The sequence below is a fragment of the Alligator sinensis genome, unplaced genomic scaffold (genome assembly GCF_000455745.1).
Source record: "Alligator sinensis unplaced genomic scaffold, ASM45574v1 scaffold268_1, whole genome shotgun sequence".
Taxonomy (NCBI): Eukaryota; Metazoa; Chordata; order Crocodylia; family Alligatoridae; genus Alligator; species Alligator sinensis.
The window spans coordinates 423,747-441,246 of NW_005841853.1; the positions used below are offsets into that span (position 1 = coordinate 423,747).

The 17,500-nt window shown below is 44.4% G+C and overlaps 1 protein-coding gene across 1 annotated transcript in view; it reads right to left on the reverse strand.

Annotated features, from left to right (window-relative positions):
* Positions 1-15,760: 15,760 nt before the first annotated feature.
* CELF2 (CUGBP Elav-like family member 2) overlaps positions 15,761-17,500 on the reverse strand; it is a 490,120-nt gene continuing 488,380 nt past the window's right edge. Inside the window, exon 17 of the mRNA XM_025213055.1 lies at positions 15,761-17,500. This exon is cut by the window's right edge and continues 1,620 nt beyond it. The gene's annotated coding sequence lies outside the window, so the exon portion shown is untranslated.

Here is a 17,500-nt window from a genome sequence, read left to right on the forward strand (position 1 = left end):
GGGGGGGGTGGCGGGGGAAAGCCCTTTGTAAATCCAGATTAGAACTGGTCTGATAAATGCTGAGCTGGGTGTGTGAGAACATGGGTTGATTAGCATTTGGAGCACAGATTCCCCATCATGCAGTGCTCCCCTGCTTCTCTGGTCCCAGAATTCACTGCAGTCTCTGCTTCAGGCTTTCTGTTCTCCATCTCTCATGCAAATGATGGTCATCTGGTTCCATCTCGGATGCAAATGAGACCTAGGGCAGTTGTTTCACTCTGGCCACCCTTATCTGGAGGGGCTTAGGTGTGTCTCTCACTGCATCTTAATCAGTTTTATGTACGGGGGGTGAGTCCTTTGTGAGTCAGACAGGCTGCATCCTGTGCCAGGGTTGCCCGAGAACACAGAGCTGAGACGTAACACTACTAGGTAGTGATACTGGTAGTAAAATGTGACAAGAAGTTTGAGTGGATGACTTGGGGTATTGTGCTCTACAGCCTTCTAAGACTATCCCGTTTAACCCCACAACTAAATTATATTGACAAAAGGTGATCGCTGCTCAGCAGACTGTTGAAAATGATGGGCTCAGGCCAGTTCTTATTGCACAATGTCCACGTTCCAAACTCAGTGGCCCTGTCTCAACTTGACGGTAGCCCAGGGTAACTGGTGCTTCTGGTTGCACTCATCTGAGGCTGCTGAGTGTCTTCCTTTTACAGTATTTTGCTCCAAGTGTTTACAGTTATTAAAAAACAAAAGAGATGAGGCGAGTTGGACTATGAATTGAAGCAGTGCTTTATTTTACAGCTCAGAGGTGCTGGTTGGCTTGTGCGTGTGGGTACGTACATGCACGCATATGCATTCACACACATTAGCATGTGCTTACTCTCTCCACTGTACACGTACCTTCAGGGATAGACAGCGCCTACTTCCAAGTGTGCTCCAGTGATTTATAACCTGCTTTCTAGTTTAGGGCACGTACTTATCGTGCTACTACAAATGAATGATTAGCAGTTGCCATAGGGATAACGAGGCCTCGGAGCACTACAGAGCGGAACACGAGCCCTGTTCTGGCACATCTTTGCTCTGAAGCATTCGTGGTGGGTTCTGACGCGTAGTTTTAAATGACAGGGTCAGGAGCCAGCTCATTTTGTGCCACTTGCATTTTCTATGGAGAGGCTATGAAAGAAAAAAAGCAACTTTTTTCATAGACTTATATACAAATACAAACACAGGGAAAAGTGAATGATTTTGCACAAGTAATATGTTTTGACACAAAAAAATATTTAAAATAGTTTTAGTGGAATCGAAGTTCTTAAGATGAAGGTGAAACGTACCACCTTTGGGACAATGCCTCAGGCGGCCATCCATCCCGTGATGCTGGGAATAGCCCCATTTTTCTTCCGTCCCACCAACTGCTTCCTCTTTGCATTTGTTTTTGAGTACAAGGTCTTGCACTAGAGCTCAGAAAGCCTGATCAATCCCGCCTCACCAATCACTGGGGAGCAATGCAGGACTTGAATCTGGAGATGGCCTTGCCTACAACTGTTCCAGTCTAGTCACTGGTCACTCAGCAAGAGGATCTGCATGGATATGTCAGCCAGCAGGGAGAGGAAGGAAATCTAATGAGCCAGGTGGGCTGCTTTTCCTAGTAACCTTGTCCCATGCCTTTGAGCATCACAGGTGTTGCATTGCTGCTCACCTCCAAGTCCTTTAGTCTCCAAAATAAGAGTGAGCTGGAAATGGGCTAGTTTCCAAAAGGCTAAAATGCTCCTACGTTGCCTTTCAAGGTCCTTCTATTCAAGAGCAGGCAGGGCATTAGGAAAAGTTTTGCATCCTGCTGGAAGTGCTCCCGGGCTAGCCATGCCAAGGAGGTCCCATTGTCCACTGCTGCAGATGTGCATGAAAGTAGCTGGCGAGGGAGAGGAGTGTTGCAGAAGGGTAGAGCCCTGAGCAGGCAGTTGATGAAGTTCAGTGAGCAGGTTTATTATGGAGAGGAGGGGCGACGGTCCCCCCAATATGGCAGCGCAGGAAAGGCAATTACGCCGCTCCTGTGCTCTATATGCCACCCAGCATGGGCAGGGAATCCATTTGCTTCAGCAATTAGCCTTAAAATGAAAAATCAGCAGAAAGAAAATGGAGAGGCCCAGAGCTGGCAAAGCGCCCCTTCCTACTTGGCCTCTCCTGAGAACGTATATAAAAGATACACTAATAACCAACGGGGAGAAATAGAGCAGACTCAGTGGCCATTAACTACACTACAGAAACTAATTAAACGAGCGTGAATTAATCTTAAAGCATCAGGACATGCACACGCTTTGTTTTGTTTACTGGTATGCTGGGAAATTCCAGCTGAGGATCCAGAAGAAGAATCGACCGCTTTATGGAGGAGATCAGATAAAGAGCTGAAAGGGAGGTTTTGTGCCAAGCTAAAGAACAGGCACAATATTTTTTTTTTGGCATCCATATACAGCTAATCATCAGGGGAGGGAAGAAAAATAAGTGGTGAGAAACCTCCTCCTAGTGCTGTTTCTATATTATATCTGGGGGCTGTGCCTGGGAGCAGCTCTGGAGCGTCAGTGCTCTTACTGTGAGATTGGTGTGAAATTATTTTTATGCTACTTCAGCCCCTGTTTTTGTGAATCTGCAATCATCATCAGCTCTTTTGTAGTGCTGGCGATGTGAAAGAACTGCCTCAGCAAGGAATACAAAGGCGAGAACAAGCCTTGCTAGCAAATCCATGAAACGCCGGCATCTAGGAAAATGCACAGTGTAATTGTATTGGTGCAATCTGTTGATATGATATCATAAGCACCTATTAGACAATTGGCCTAGACTAACTGCTGTAGCCCCGATTGTCAAAAGGAGTAGGTGCCTACGCTCCCGTTGAAATTGGAAGGAGGTAGGCACAAAATACCTCTCAGGATCTGGGCCTGTTTCTATACCCATTACCCACTCTTGCAGCATGATACTGCTTTCAAGATAAACAGACCCTGCTACTCAACTCTAAACTTGATGATAGCACAAAAGTGGTGCAAGGATCTACCACTACAACCGCAGCAGTGGGCCAGCCGTTCTCACAGGTCAAAAAAAGAACATGCAACATTGAAATGATTCAGTGGTAAAGTTAGTGAAAATTAACTGCATTGTTTTGCCAGCACAGTGAAACAGCCAGGTAGCGACTCCTTCAGAGAGAGAATTGATGGTAACAACAGTCCCCTACCTCCATATAGTGAGCGCCAGCTCTGAATGCTGACACACGTCATTATGTCTTCCTCAAGAGACTGGTGCCACCAGGAATAATACCCTACCACTTGTTTCAGTGAGTTTCTGGGTTTGCTCGAAGCCCTACTCTTAGCTGATGCTTGTATGTTGAAAGCCATACTGTAATTTTTCCAGTGGTCACTGCTGGGCAGCTCTTGGGCACTGCAAGCAACTATGGCTGGCACAATTTCCACAATTATATGAACCTTACAAAATTCAAAATGTCCAGTTCCATAAAAAGGTGTTTGGGTTCAATGAATGTCACCAGATCTATTGCTAGGTGAGCCCTTTAAATAGGCTCAGTAATTATACCCCAGTGAGTACTAATAAGGAGTATTATGGCAGTTAAATGTGTTAATGGCCTACCATAAGAAGGAAATGAGCAATGGTAAAAGTGGAGTTATAGTGAGATAAAAGCATTCAGCAACAGGTTAGATAGGCTTATGATTGGACGTTCAGTAATGAAAGGAGACATCCAGCAAATGAAAGTAGAAAACCCCTGATATTTCACAGAAGAATATGAGGACTCTTCGAGGCATTCTTCTCAAATAACCCTCATTTCAAGGGCTGCCGCTCATTTTGGTCCCCAAGTTACCTACCTGCTGCATTAATTTGGTCGTCTCATTTTTATTGTTGAAAATTAATTACATTAGTAATAAAAACCATGATGCTGAAGTTATAGGAAGCGTTGTTTGCATTGATGGGGAGACTCTCATAGCATTTTAAATTTCCTGCAGGAACCAGCCTCTTTGTAATCCTCGCTGTGGATCTCACAGTCTCACACACCCCCCATTCCTCAGTTGGGCCTGTGGGTTAGAGATGGGAAAGACCCCTTGGGTTTCTGAGTCCTGTCCCTGGAGGATTGTTCCATAAACCCATTTTCTAGGGCTTTTATTAGTCCAAAGGCCCGCTGATGGGAACGTCTAACACAAGCCTTAAGAACAATCTCCCAGTTTAACACACACCAAGCTCCCCACTGGGGGTATTTCCCCTTATTTACAATATATTATTTAGTGCAAGAGGCGTTATCTGCTTTTTTGACGTGCTGAGTGTATTGTAGCCTGGCTCCTTGCTTGCAGCAACACCTGCTAAAAGCAACAACTGCTTACCAGGAACACTTCCCCTGGGAATATTTTTCACTCTTGTGTATGCGGATGTCCTCCTTGAAAGAGCAGCAGCTGCTTAGGACATAACAGCAGGGAACCAGCTGGTTCCTATTAGCAGGTCTCACTCACATAACCGATAGCCCAGGGGTTGGGTGGGCAGCCCAGGCATGAACTACAATGGTAAGGGCTATCGATATCCTATCCCCCTGTATCACGTTTCTCTGGAATAAGGGGGCTTCAGATATGCCCTGCCCCAACTGAGGTCAGTTGAGGTACGTGGCCCTGCCTGTCAGCTGATTGCCATCCCCCCCCATCTTGCACCAAGATGCTGTGTCCATGCCAGATCCATATGAGAAGCTGCAGAGCCGCCTCGTTGCAGTGCTGAAGATAAGCTCATTAGTTCCTTGGGGGGTGGCTAATTAGTGCAGATGCCAAGTAGTGTAGCCATGACTGCTGCTAGCAGCGGCAGAGCTTACTCAAGTGTGGCTGCTGCATGTCTGCACTCAGGGCATGAATTGGCGGCGGGAGGGGGCTGCCCATGGTGTTTGGGGCAGGCTGGCTAGGAGGCAGCAGGTGGAGTGGTGAGCTGTGCAGGGCCTCAGGGGGAGGTTGTCCACATAAGTGGGGTAGGGGGGCAGAAGGGTGGTCAAAAGGATGTTAGTGGTGCTGAAAAGGTAGATTTAGATGCATTACAGCACAGCAGTGTCTCAGTACCTGGGGTTAAGGGACAGACCCAGGGCACTGTGCGTTAGAGCCAGGACTCAACCGTGCACAACGTGAATCATAGCTGAGTGCCTTTACCTCAATAATATACTTTCTTGATCCACTGCTGCCATGTGCACCGTCCTCCCGTGATCCTCCAACTTCCTCTTCTCCTGTAGGACTCCTGAACACGGGCAGCCTATTTAGCGCTAACTACCCAGGAGGAAACCTGCAGGTGCCTGCTCTCTAAGTGCTTAGACTAGTACCGATCCATTCTTCCTGGTTTTCCAGGGGTCAGAGGAGCAGCTTGCCTCTCGCTCTCTCTCTCTCTCTTGCTCTCAAAGCATTTGTTGCCCAAAGCAACCATCAGCTGCTCTAAATTCAGTTTGACTTAATTAGGAATAGGTTAGCAAGAAAGCTTCCTGATGTTTCATTGTAAAATGTAGCACATACAAGTAACACACCAAGCCAGGTTAACAAGCTTGTGGCAAGTACAGCGTATTAGCTATGTCTTTTGACCCTCCATCCCTCATCGCAGTGTCTCTGCTGCTGCCAATTCCCTTGCAAGCCAAGCTGTCAGAGCCAAGGCACGTGAGCCAGGACTGAGAAGCACTGTGTATGATTTATTAACCACCAGCCCTCTTGTAGGAGGGTTTGCACGTTCAACTTACAGGCCAGCGTCTGGGGATAGTGCCTTAATGGAGTAAAACTGGATTTAGGCCTGTTCATCTGACTCAGGTTTCTGCCATTATGTGCCTACATATTCCCCACGTCCCAAAGCAGGGTCAGCCTTTGCCTACCGTCTACTTTAAAGGAACGACCCATTAAAACTCCCCATTAGGCACGTGGCTCATGTCCTCAAGTTAGGGCTGGGATGACTCGGATGAGGGCTGATAGAAATGCCTGGTTGATTTATAAATGAGCTTTCTTCTCAGTTTCCCCAATTGACCTACACATTCATGTGATTTCTCTATGTGTAGTTTGCCGAACGTTTATAACCGTAGGGCATCGAAAAAAAAATTCACATGTAGCCTGCATCCCACGTTTACTCAGAAGAAATGCACTCCCAGTACCGTGATAGGCCCGGGGCGCTGCTGAATGCCATCACAATGCAGAAAAAGTAGAAGCGTTCAAAAGTATTCCTGCTCTATATTTGCAAAGAAGCAGGATGGTGTCCTCAAATCACACAATAATATGCTCCCACAAGGAAGTACTTTCTAGGCTGTACTTTCCCGCTGTTATTACTAGAGGAAGACATTAGACAACATCTCCTAGATATACATTTGTAAATGGGCAGGCTCAGATAACTTGAGTCTAGAGTCCTGTCTGTGGGCCTGCTGGTGTGAACTTGTAATTCATGGCCGTATAGCTGGGCTATTCCATCAGACTGGCAAAATGTTCATGTTGTGCCGATCATCAGAAAAGGCAAATTGGAGTGACCCTGGCAGCTACAGGCAGGTAGGCAGACATCAATCCTGAGTAAATTAAATGGAAAGGCCGATACAGGCATTCAAGAAGAAAAGAATTAAAGGTTAAGTAAATAATTAATGCCAGTCACTCCGCTTTTATGGAAAATAAGTTGCCAACCCTGATCCCATTCTTTCTTTGACAAACTTATATCAGCCTGAGCATGGCTGATAAAGGTACTTGGCCTGATGAAATAAACTTCAGCTTTTTATGAGGTGGTTGACAGTACTACACCACACTGATGAAGCCATTTTAACACTATACAATATCAATAAAACACCTGCTAAATGGATTAACAATGGGCTGACAGGTCTGAATATGTTGCTGTCAAAGGGCAATCGCTGAATGTGAGCTGTTCTAGGCTGGGGGGTGGGCACGGTGTTGCAACAGGAAGAGCAGCTAGGTACAACACTTTAAGATCTGGGTGGAAAGCCTTACCAATAAAATTAGCAGCAGACCCAAAGATTGACACAATGATAAATAATGAGGCTGGGGCAGTCATGCCAAGAGCCCTTGGTTGCTTGACAAAGCTGGGCATATTTAAACAACATGCCAGTTTAGGTATCTAGGAACAAGGGCTGCCGATATGGGAGAGTGAGGCTTGGAAATGTGTGCGTCTGAAAAAAAAATGAGATCTACTGCACAAACAACTCAAAATGCCATCCCACAGTGATGGTGTGGCAAAAAAAAGGACTAATGCAATCCTGGCCTATATAATCAGGGAACTAGCGAGGTAGGTAGGTGCTTTTTACCTCAGTAGGAGGTACTGGTGAGCTCGATACCAGAATAACTGTGCTCGCATCTGGCATCTACATTTTAAAAATCAGGCCTGAAAATTGGAGTGGGTAGAGGAAGGAGCTGGAAAAAAAAATGGTTTGAGGGTTGAAGAAAACTTACTGTGCGACACCACCCTGAAAGAGCACAATCAGTTTATTTTATCAAAGCAGAGATTAACTTGAGAAGTAATTTGAATACACGCTATTAGTACCTTCCTAGGGAGAAAGTATGGGAGCTACAGGCCTCTTTACTTAGCAGAATCAAGTGGAACAAGACCCACACGCTGGAACCAGAAGATAGCCAAATCCAAACTGAAAATAATGTTTTTAAAATGGCATGTGTCATGGGACGTAGCAGAGTCACGCTGTTGTGCTGACTTCACTCTGTTACTTTTCTGGAATACATGCTGCAGTCAAACCAGTAGGCTATTGGGCTCAGTACAGGGTGCAACTGGTTAAAATGTAATCGCTTGTGATTTTATTTATATATATACTAGGGAACTTCCCATCAAGACGTGCTGGGGAGGGGGAGGTGTGGGCGGGGACCGGGGGGGGCGGGGGAAGGTTGCTAACCCTAACCCTCCTGCTCCTGGGAGGTGGCAGCGGTGCAGGGGAAGCTTGTCCCACTGTCCCCGCTCTGCCAGCATCCTGCGCTGCTACTGCCTCCAAGGAGCAGGGCTTTGTGGGGGGCAGGGATGCCAGTGGTGCTCTGTCCCTCCATCCCCACTGTCATGGTGGTGCTCTGCTCCCTCCAGGGAGCAGGGTCTGGGCTAGCACTGATGGCCTCGCTCCCTGCTTCCCCCAGCCCTGCTGCCTGGAGGTGGTGGAGCACCACCATGATGGTGGGGATTGGGGTGGGGAGGCGCCCATCCCTGCCATCATGGCAGGGCTCCACCGCACCGTCGTCTCCTGTCCATAACACTTTTGGAGCACTCTGATTGGTTGTTTGAGTAACCAATCAGAGTGCTCCAAGAGTGTTATGGACAGACAGACAAAGCCCTTTATTATATTCGACTAACTAACTCTAATAGCTTGTTATCTGCATATATGAAAATAAAAATAACGAGATTATATATCGATCAGACTCAATGACCTCATCATTAAGTCCTAGTGGTGCGTTTGGGCTTTGTACTCCCAAGATTTTTCAAGGGGGCTTAAGCTGAACATTGCAAAGCTTAATATTTAGGTATCCTGTCATTTTGTGGCATTTGTTACCTCAGACTATAGGTGCCCAAATCCTCATCTGAGACATGGGGAAATTCCTAATTTAATCCAGGGTTTCACTAAGGTTGCTGAGCTGAGAGGGGAATTAATGATGCTAACCAGTAGAAAATACCAAGATGCCATCACCCCCTTTAATTCAATGGTTCATCTCCTTTTTCTGGGAGGGGGACAGTGGGGGATCAAGTCGTCTGCTATAAAGGAATTTGAACACTTTCCCAGTCCACAAGACTCCTCTGGCCCCTTTTCTTTATATGTCACGGGGAGCTGAATTTACTGCTGCCTCAAGACCTGCTGGTGAGACATGTGGAGGACTGCTTAGTCCGGTGATTCTCAAGCAAGGTGGCATGGCCCTCTGGGATGCCTGGAGAGCCATGCAATGTTAGGTGTGCAAACACAACTCGCTAGGTAAACCCAGAGATGTCAACCAGGAACCCATAGTGTTAAAAGCGTTCTGCCCTGTTGCAGTCTTCAGGAGGTCTTTGCGATAGAAAAATTGCTCTATTAGTTTTCCACAGTCAAAATCAGAGTGAAAAATGAAGGGGTGGCATTTCAAACGTATCAGGGAGGGCCTCAGCCTAGTGGAGGGCGCATTGTGGCTAAAAAGGACGATTACTGGCCTAGTGTGTGGCTTCGGCTAGGGTTTAAGTGGGGGATGAACTGCCCTTAAATAGGTGCTAAACTGCTCGTTGCTCTCAATATTCAGGTGGTTGAACACATGCAACAGAAATGTAGGCCTCCCCAAGGGAGTTGACTGGTAGGTATGTAGGCAGCTATGGAGGGGGTCAAGATGAGGAGTAAAATTTGGGGTTTGGGCATGTCTAGCAGCAGTTAGGTGCTTAGATACAGCCTTGTGAATCCAACCCTAAGGCTCTACATAAAAGAGCCTAGATCCTCAAAGGCATTGGCGATGTGCATGTGGGTGCATGTGCACCCGCTGAGATTGGCCATGCACCCCCTGGAAGTGCCAGTCATGAAATGGACCCCCCCCCTCATTTGTGTTTGGCCGCCGGGGACCCCCACCCCTGTCGGCAATTTGGTGCCCCCCCCCAGACTCAGGAGGCACCAGTCACCCATGCTCAAAGATGTAGTGGGGTGGCAATGTCATTATAGCTGTAGTTCAGGAAGTACATCCCAGACGCAGGACTTTTTTGGGGGGGATATCTTTTGTTGAACCAACTGCATTGATGGCGAGAGGGTTGATAAGCTTTCAGGTACACACTGTCCTTCCTATAGACCCTGAAAGGCAATAAACTGCAGCTCTTCGAAGATGAGTAACCAAGTGACCGGCTCTCCTGCACCTTATACCTATTTTACACTCTAACCTTTTAATCTAGCTTTTATGTTGAACTCTTCCCAGTAGCATTTTAAGAAGCCCAGCTGGCAGCTGTTTACATGGTGAAAGACCTCATGGGAAAATCTAAGCTCAACATATGAAGTAAACCCCTTTTCAGGTCATTGGCGGGGCTTGACCCCCCAAACACTCAGCCTGGAAGCACAGGCCTTTTTCCTGTCTCCGGACTGTTTCCCACTGTGCCGTATAAGAGAGCTAAGCAGGAAAGCTCCAAAAGTCTTTGGCAAAAGTGATTCAGGCGGGCTGGCACATTTTGCCCGGTGCGCGTTAACGCAGAATCAGGAGGAGTCACCAGGGCTGCCCACTGAATGTGTCGATGAGGAAGAGCAGAAAAAGCCATTTGGTTTTCAGCAAGTGAATGAGGTCCATGAAGCATTCAGCAGCTAGCTACTATTCCAGACAATATGAGCAAAATTAAAGTTTTTCAAGGGCCCAAACTCTAAGATTTGCAAACTGACACACCTGTTATTGGTACCCTCATCATCGACTCTCGTGCTTAGCCTGAAAATGTGCCCTAGCGCAGCCTTTTGGGAATGGCCCATCGCTACCTGAAGCAGCAGCTTCTCAAGCAGCTGAATGCATGGTGGATGCTTGTTTGTTTCTAAAACAAAGTCCACCAGACCTATAACCAATTGTTTATGCTAAAGAGCATAACCAATTAATGCTAATGGGGCTTTGGTTCATAAATCCTGGCTAATTGATATAGGAATGTATCCCAGAAGGGTTTCCTTTACTGCTGATTTAGCTGATGGATATAAATGTGTGAGAAGGAAATATTAGCATTCACATAACACAATCAGGTTATTAACAGTGGGCGAATGATTCAGAAAATGATTGCAACTTTCCAGATCCCTTTAGTGGAAAGAGAAAGCCTGTTAATGAGAAAAATCAGAGGGAATACAAACAGGGGCTAACCTCTATTATTATTTAATCTGTGTCAGTGCCCCACAGATCCCATCCAGATTGGGGTCCCAGCCTGCTGTGCTTTGTGCAGCACAAGAAGACGTGGGGGTCAGCCAAGGTCCCACTGGAGACAACTCACACCGACGCCAGTGGGTCGGGTTGCCGCTCCTGGTCCCTGCCCCAAAGGGCTTACACATTTCTAAGGAGCCTGACCACCGGATGTCACTGTTTAATTAAGTTTGCTGAGCATGTGTGGCCGGCTCATCGGCAGAAAGAAAATGCTGCAAGAAATCATCAGCGAGCCCTGAGTTTTTATGATCCTGTCGGTGGACGTGGTATGATTAAGTAGTTCACTTCCTCCTTGCTTTATCTTGGCGGAGAGTGCCCTCAATTTGCTAATTGCGACAAGTCTGGACATCTCCATCAAAAGCTGGTATCGAGGTGGAAGGATCCTTTTAACCTTATGCCTTCTTGCCAGCTCTGTTTCCTCGGGGGGTAAATTTTTCAAAGCGTTTGGCGGGGTTTTAGCTGTGAGACTCCTATTAAAGTCAATGGGAGCCACATAGCTGCAATTCCACAGAACGCTTTGAAAAATTTAACTGTCATCTTTGATGATCAATTTTTTTCTTTAGGCCTGCCTGCAGAAAACATGCCTGGCCAAGCCTTCTTTCTTGCTCAAAAGATGGTTCTGGCTGTTGAGCACCACTCGTCTGGGCTTCTTGGTCCCAGTTTTATTCTAACCATATTCCATTGAGATATGCAGAAAGAGAGTGCTCCCATTCAGAAACAAGAGGTCTGTCCCCGTTTACAAAAAGCCTGTAGCACTTCAAGTGTTTTCTGAAGTTTAAATATGGCTTCATTATAGCTACTGAGTCAAGAGTTTTATTTTTTTGACAGTCAGTAGATAACCACGTGGCGAAGTGCTGTGTTTTGCTGCAGTTCACGGTGGGGTAAAACTCTTTAATCCACCTTAGGAAGGTTACTTTCCAAGGTTGTCAGCTCTCATGGGAAGAACAAATTCTGCGTGCCGTATTTACCCGAGCATGTTTAAGTTGTAAACCCAGTGAGATTTGACATATATAAAAAAACCCGAACCCTAGAAACCCTTTTTTTTTTCTTTCTTTTAATGCTCATAAAATCTTACAGACAACAGAATCCTTTCTTAAGCTTTATTTAAGAAATTGAGCACTATTATAGTTCAATATATATAAGACACATCCAGTATTGTGTTCCTGATAGCAGTGCATAGATTTTGTTAATATATATATATATATATTTTTTTTTTTCCACTCCATAGCACGTTGCATGGTCACACAAAGGGATATTCCCAGTGATTTTGCTAGAGCATGAGAGAAAAACAGAACACAGCAAAGTAGTGAAACTACAACAGAGATGAGGAACAAAAACAGTCAAGTGAACTAGCAGTACAGTCGATTCCTGATAAGTGAATAATCTGATTGCTTGGTCACAATGCTTTATTCACTTATCAGGAATGATTCACAGTACATTTTGTTAAGCTGTTTTTCCTAGCCTAATACCTAAAAGCCAAACTGGGCAAAGGCACACACACACACACTCTGGCATGGACTACTTTCATCAGCAAATCTTGTGACAGGCTGGCAATTTCCCATGGCGATGCACATACAGCTAACAAAAAGACATTTTGCTAACACCACAAGGTGTCTCCCATAATTGAAATTAAAAGCACGCAGTTAAGCAGGACAAAGTGTAGAGCCACACTGCTTTAGGGAACTCGTTTTTCCCGGTTCTTGGTGATTTTTTTGTTTTTTTTAAACCGGGGCTTTATGTCCCGAATGTTTTCCTTTATTGTAGTGTTAGGACGTTTTAGATGGTGTTTGCAAAGAAAAGAGCTTGCATCCGACTCTATCTTCCTCGCTAACAAGGCGTTGAGTTTCAAAGGAGCCATGCCTTAAAATCAGGAAGCCAAGTCTAAGCTTGCAACGGTATAAATCGGGAATCGCTCTTCCTTACTTGTAAGATTGTGGGGATTTAAAAAATAAAACACTCGCCTACGACTACTTCAAATTATGAAGCCCAATTCTAATCTCCCGCGTGGGAAAAGCAGGAGTTATTCAGTTGAAATCACTGCTATAAGCGTTCCTAGACTCAGCACCAAGAGATGCTCAAGACCTATTATTAAGACCTCTAAACCGTGTCGTCTGCTCCAGCACTGGACTGTTCCCTATGGGCTTCTGTAGTTTTGTATTAAAACCAGAACTGCATTGGAGGCCCTGGCAGGAGGATGACAATAAACACAATGGGCAATGTCTTGAGCTTGGGCTTCCAACCTCAATGCCTACTTGCCTTTTATGCTCACAGATGAGAGAGTCAAGGGGGAAAGAAAAAGTAAAAAGCAAGTAAAAGCATAACCAGGCCAACCCAGGAGTCACCAGAAAATCTCAAAACTGCTCCAAACACAGGAGCCAACAGAGCTGTTGAAACCATGAGGAAAGTCAGTGCGCCATGACCTCATTCTCAATAAGACGCTGTTTTAGGGTGTGTCTGTGTGCGAGCCAAAGCCGGAGCACGGAAAGTCCAGAAAAGATGAAACAAGAAGGAGGAGTGTTGATCGGATCTCATAAGAGCACTTTTAAGTGGCCTTTGATTCCTGAGCGTCACAGAAAGCGAGACAAAGGAAAGGGAAGTGGGTGTATGGCTTCAGTTCCAGAGAGCACGTGGGAGTGCTTCTTCCTCCCTCCCCTGCCCTGGCCCTTGCAATTTCTCCCTTCTCCAATTTGAGCTTTGATTTCAGACCAAAGAGTGAGGAGAGACTTTTGTGAACCCAAACACTGTATAGTTCCCTTTGCGGATGGGTTTGATTCCACCGGGCCCCCGGCCTAGGGAAAGCGGAGAGTGTTGAGTGTGTCGAGGTGGGGAAGAGGTTGGTGCAGTAGCATAACTAAGGCAGGGAGTCCGGGGCAGCAGCCGTGAGCCCTGACCGGGGAGGGGAGGGAGAAACGAAGACAGCCACCACTGCTATCGACCGGCCCCAGCACCAGCACCAGCACCCGCACCCAGGAGCTGCTCTGCCAGGTGCCAAGCTGCCCTGTTCTGCCTCTGGGTGGGCACAAAGGTGACTGAAGAGGAGGCGGTGGGGAGGAAGGACTGTATTTATTTTCCCCTTGGAGATTTCTGTAATGTTATTAGCCACGCGGAGGAAGAGCTGTTTTGCAAGCCCACAACAAAAAATATGGCTCATTTGAGCAAGTGATTTCCGCCCTCCCCACCCCCCTTTCTACTGGCTTTAATTCTTAGAAGCTCTCTCTGGGCTCATTTAGCTTTAATTATTATTATTATTTTTTTTACATACATATACTGCATATAGCAAACTTGTTCACCTGGTAGGTTTTTCTCAGGCTCTCATAGCTGTAGTTAAAATGTGATTAGCTTCTAAGGAGGGTTTGACTAATGCCATATGCCACTAGATTACTGTGCAGTTTGGAAGAAATCCCAGGGCTATAGCCTTCCACTCTTGACTGTTTGCAAAGCAGTGGCACAGTCATTTTTAAAACATATATCACTGTTAAAAATTGATCTTTGCGGTCCACTTTTTCCAAACAGAGTGAAACGTCAGAGCAAAAAGACTTGTTTCATGGCTTTCAGCTTCTCTGCTTGTGTTTGTGTGTATCAACTTTTGTAGTCAGAAGACTAACAAAAGCCACCTTCACTGTGATTTTGCAGGGCAGTCAGTTTAAGACGATATTCCGCTCAGATCATCCAAGGGATAAACCACGACTAAGGGAAAGAATGTAATAGAAACCGCGTGTAGCTAAAGTGTACAAGTCCTCTTTCACCCTCCAATCAGATATTCACTTAGTTGGAATCGACTGTATCTTTTATGCACAACTGACAAATAGAAAAATAAATTAAAAAAAAAAAACAGGGACGTGAAACAGTGAGGTGTGCAGATGTATTACCAACACATAATGACCACCAACAATACAACACAGAGAGAGAGAGACAAGTATTAGGAAAATGGTTTAATATTGGAGACAGAAGCAAAAAACTGCATCACACAATAACATACGTTACAAAAATAAGTCTGACTGTTTCAACTACACGGTTATGTTCACAATGAGGACAGAAGAATCAGAAAAAACTCTGATCTAAACAGCAAAAAAGCAAACCCCTAAAGTTGTAACTAATACATTTATCCACATAAAGTGACTGAGTACTCCTAACTCTAATTACCTTATTGTGTAACTGCACAATACAGAATAAAAAGTGAAACTTACCGCTTGCTTTTTTTGTTTTAAAGACAAAATTCTAAACACTAGATATAAGCAAAGGGAAAAAAAGAAATCAAGCCAAAGTTTTTAATTCTCTAAACAAAACCAACTCTCTTTCTACCAACCAGAAATCAAACTCGAAAATCAGCCATGGTCAGGGGGCCCACAAGAGTAAGCCACAAAAATTTCCATTTGTTTTTTAATCTCCAGTATAAAAAGTTCCACTGGTACAAAATGCATAAGTACAATCAAGTTGTAGAAATAGGAAAGCCTGCTTTTTTTTGGCTCAAATTCCATCAAACAACAAAATCCAAATGCATCAATAAAACAGAAACGATACTCAAATGGTCTTACAGCTTCCACTAGGTCGCATTAACTTTGGCTTTTCTCAGACAATACTTAAAAACTAGTTTTTAATTCTAAACAAAATGATAGTATTATTAATCTACAAACAACAATTCTCACAGCACAAAAAAAACACAAATACATAGTTTTTTCTTGTATGACATTATCCAAAAAGGTAATGAAACTACAGGTTTTTTTTTTTTTTTCCTTTTGTTAATTAGCACTTAAGATAATAAAAACAGAAACAGTAAAATGATTCCAGAGTTGCACAAGCCAAGGAACTATAACCCCTATGGTGAAAGAAAGATGAACTTGTTACTCCTTTGAGGACTGCCATTTCATTGCAATTAGCTAATTTGTTTGAAAAAAATGACTAGTCTGTTCTTTTGATTAGAATTTTTTTTAAAGCAATTTCCCTTGTTTTTCTTCCTCTGGTGTTAGGCCCCTTGCACCCTTGCAGCTTTTCCCTTTCGATGTTGTGAAAGAGAATTGGTCGATAGATTATCTCTAAGGAGATTTAAACTTGGTTTTGTGTGTGTGTGTGTGTGTGTGTGTGTGTGTGTGTGTGTGTGTCTGCCTGCCTGTGTTTTATTTGCTTTATTTGCTTTATTTGCTTTATTTTATTTATTTAATGCGCTTTATTTTTTTTTGTTTTGCAAACTTTTCCCAATAATGACCCATCTTTGTTGCCTGAAAATATTTTTAAAAAGCTCCACTAAAAATGCTTGGGCAGAGACCGGGCTGGTGCAATTCAGATTAGCTTTTCTGAAATCTACAGAACAACACTGACAGACACCAGCTGAGGAAGTAGCCCATTAACATTTTTTATCTGGACCATAAACCTGCAGTATCTCCCCGGGGGCCTCCTGCACTGAAAAGATCTGAACAAGCCTTGGGAATTTATATGGTGGGCAAAATGAGAAAAATTAGCGAGTCTACGAAATTCAAACGAGAGTCTCATATTATATATATATGTGCATATATATAATACAATGTGTGTGTGCGTGTGTGGGTGTGAGAGAGATGACACTCTGAAGATGCAGAATTGCTGCAAGAAGTACAAAATAGCCCTCAAAGGGTATAGGAAGGCCCCAGCAGTAGTAAAAACACGTGAGAATAGATCATTTATTTATAAGTGCATGTGCTATTAGAAGAAAACTTTTTTTTGCATCACTAGAGGCTAGTCCTTTCCATCCCAGGGCTTCTCTATAAACAAGCATTTAAGTTGGGGGCAAGAGACAGGGTGCACCGCTTGCGTTTTGCATCTTGTTCATATCGGGCTTTCCTATTAATATTAAGAGGCTTTGAAAGTAATCAGCTAGGAATAGGTCATGGAAAAAGGTATGGCACTTTGATATCAGCAGCAGGGACTGCTGCTCGCACGCCTCGGACTGGCAATGGATTCTAGCTGCCAGTAGCAAAGAACCAGATTTGGCCACTGCTCACTACTTGTGCAGGAGACGTGCGATCTAATCAAACTGAAAAGGCAGTGAAGGGCTACCAGCATTTGTTTTCAGGTTCCTTATAGAGGAGTCCATCTAGCAAACACCCACTTAAGCCACATACGCATTTCCGCTGACTACTGGTACGAGTAAAGTTACTCGGGTACATCAGTGTCTGGAGGATGGGGGGGGCTGTATCTTGTCATTACAGATAATGGCAACTAACACCACGTGTTACAGTGTATGTAAACTTTATTCCCTAAAAAGTAGTTTAATTGCAGTGCACATTGAATTTTCATCCAGGAAGATCTAGTGAATCTGATTTAAGCAAAAGTTCATTTATTTAGTTACAAAAATATCTTTCTTTTTTTTTCTCCTCAAGGTTTTTCAAATGGTGGCTTTGCTGCCCCGGTTTGGGAGCAGCTCACACAATAGATAATTAAAGAATTGTTTTTTTATTTTATTTTATTAATACTGAATAGCATATTCCAGCAGCATATTAAAAGCTCTTTAAGAAAAGACAAAAATCCCCAAAATCTAAAAAGGAAAACCACAAGTTAATTACTGTTTTAAATAATTTTAGTTATAGATACAGAAGAAATTTAGACAGCAGTAAAATATTATTTTTTTTTGTCCTTCAGGTCTGCCCTGTGCATTTTTCTGATTTCAACCATGTATTAAATAAACCACAAAA